Source organism: Arachis ipaensis, chromosome B03 (assembly GCF_000816755.2).
Source record: "Arachis ipaensis cultivar K30076 chromosome B03, Araip1.1, whole genome shotgun sequence".
Taxonomy (NCBI): domain Eukaryota; kingdom Viridiplantae; phylum Streptophyta; class Magnoliopsida; order Fabales; family Fabaceae; genus Arachis; species Arachis ipaensis.
In genome coordinates this window covers 84,989,973-84,992,484 of record NC_029787.2, presented here as the reverse complement: position 1 = coordinate 84,992,484, position 2,512 = coordinate 84,989,973, and the positions used below count along the sequence as shown (strand labels likewise).

At 41.3% G+C, this 2,512-nt stretch overlaps 1 long non-coding RNA gene across 1 annotated transcript in view; it reads left to right on the top strand.

Moving 5' to 3' along the window:
• The window catches only part of LOC110269742, a 20,084-nt gene continuing 17,572 nt past the window's right edge, over positions 1-2,512 (top strand). Inside the window, exon 1 of the long non-coding RNA XR_002358506.1 lies at positions 1-10. This is a non-coding gene — a long non-coding RNA (uncharacterized LOC110269742). The remainder of the gene's footprint in view (positions 11-2,512) is intronic.

Below are 2,512 nucleotides of genomic sequence, written 5' to 3'. Positions count from 1 at the left end.
TACTCCCCAAGTATCATGGACTTCCGGGTCAAGACCCTATCCGACATCTAAGAGATTTTCAAGTTGCTTGTTCTACGGCTCGAAGGGATGGGGCCGATGAGGTCGCTATTATGGTTTTTGCTTTCCCTTTCTCTCTTAAGGGACAAGCAAAAATATGGTTCTATTTCCAACCAGATGAGATTGTGACCAATTGGGATTTCTTGGGAAGAGAGTTTCTAAGAAGCAGGGAATCTGGATTTCCTAACCTCTCAGGACCAGTGGGTCCCATAGCATCTTCACCTACCCCACTTACTTTCACACTTCCCCACACACACTTCCCTAGAAATCCTAGCCCAATCACATCCATACCACTTCCCCGCAACCATCATAACTCCCACCAACCCCACCCAATTCAAAATCAAATTTCCCACCCAAAACCCCACCCATGACCGAACCCTACCTACCCCCTTCCTATAAATACCCCTCTTCATACCCCTTCATACACACACCTCTCATACACTCATTAACCCTACTTGGCTAAGCCCTCTCTCTCCCTCTATCTTCCTCTATTTTCTTCTTTTTCTACTCCATTCTTCTGTTTACTTATTTTTGCTCGAAGACGAGCTTGGAAAAGCTAGCTTTTTTTCTTTCCAATACCATTCATGGCACCCAAGCTTTTTTTATTTCCAATACTACCAAGACCACTTCTATGAAGTAGTGGCAGAGAAGAAAGTGATCCTTGAGGTCCTGTTCATACCCTGGGTCGAGTTACGCAGCCCAGGTTGACTGAAGACAAAAGTGACCGACCTTTTTAGGTTGGATCGCACCCGATCTCTCCTTAAAGAGCTCGAACAAATCACTATAAAGGCCCAAGTAGGCCCAAATAGAGGGACACAGCCCACTCCGAAAGAGGGTTGGCCTAAAAGATAAGATGACTTCACTCAAAGATAAGATAAGATAACTAACTTATCTTATCTAGAAAGGTCAGCCCACACCATTATAAATACACTGGAGCACCCAGGTATAACTTATACTCTGATTCTACATAAAATACCTGCTCAAAGCCCATGCTAACTTAAGCATCGTTGTCTCTTGTAGGTACCACCACCCTCCGGTGATCAAGGATTAGCAGCACCACCAAAGTCAACAAGTCGGACACGGCAGCTCCGGCCACCACAGCAGGTCTCATCCGAGATCGATCTTAAGTTTCAGGTAACCCTCGGAACATTGGCGCCATTGCCGGGGAACCTGGAAGTCATCCCATCATCATGGCGGACAACCTTGACAACTTTCACAACTCCAGTTTGGAAGAAAGAACCCCGCTTAAAAATACGGATGCCACATCAAAGGATGTGCCTCAAACCAAGGGAGACAAGCAATCTCCAAACACTGAAATCCTGGATGCCCTACAAGCTCAATAGGATCGCCTCAAATAGCTCAAAAAAGAGGCCGAGCATCAACGAGAAGCCGAGAGGGACCTCCGGAGAGAAACTAGGCGACGTCGAGAGCTAGAAGGCAAGCTCCTAAAGCTCGAGGTTGATCTCAAGACTAAAACCGTTCAGTCCAGTCATGACAACAATTCTCACAAGGACCAAGATCCCTCCACCAGAGAGATCATGAAAGCCAAAGTTCCAAAGGATTTTAAAGCTCCCGACATGACCCCATACGATGATTGATGAACGGGTTTCTTGACGGTTTAGAATTCACAATAGGATTCTCGTTGCAAGTATAGTTTCTAAACCAAACAATAATCCTTTCATAAAAAAGATTGTTTGTCACTAAAACAAACCCCTAAATTTATAAACCGAAATATTGGAACCTCGGGTCGTTCTCCCTAGGAATCGCAATGAAGTATCTTGTTATTGGCTATGAAGTATGTTTGGGGTTTTTGAGATTTTAGACAAGAAATATAAATGGCAATAAAAGTAAACTAATGACTATGAAAGCTTTTGGCAAGATTGTGATAATTGGAAGTCCTATCCTTATTATCCTCCTCAATTGTGACCACAAATTGTCCGTTGCTACCACTTAGTTAACCTATAATCATGGAGGAAAGTCAAGTGGATGAATCAACTTGATTCTACAAGTCCTAGCCAACTCCCAAGGGAAAGACTAGCTTTAGTGGTATCCAAATCAATTAGCAACTTCTAATTATCTATCAACAAAGGAATTAGATAACTCAAGCGTCACTAATTACTCTACCTAGGCCAAGAGAAACAAAATCTATACTAAAATCTAACCAAACATTTCATCAAACACTTGGAAGGTACAAAAGAAAAGCATAGTAAATTGACAACTAGAATGAAATCTAACAACAATTATTACAAGGAGTTAACAATAATAATCAAAAGAAATACAATTATCATGAATTACCTCAAATTGAATTGAAAGAAAATAGAATGAACAAAAGTAGATCTACAAACAAGGTGAAAGAAATTATAACAAACAATAGAAGAATGATGAATGTAACAACAAAGAATAAGAAGAAGAAAGTAGAAGAGAGCATGAATTAAAACCTAGATCTAAGAACTAA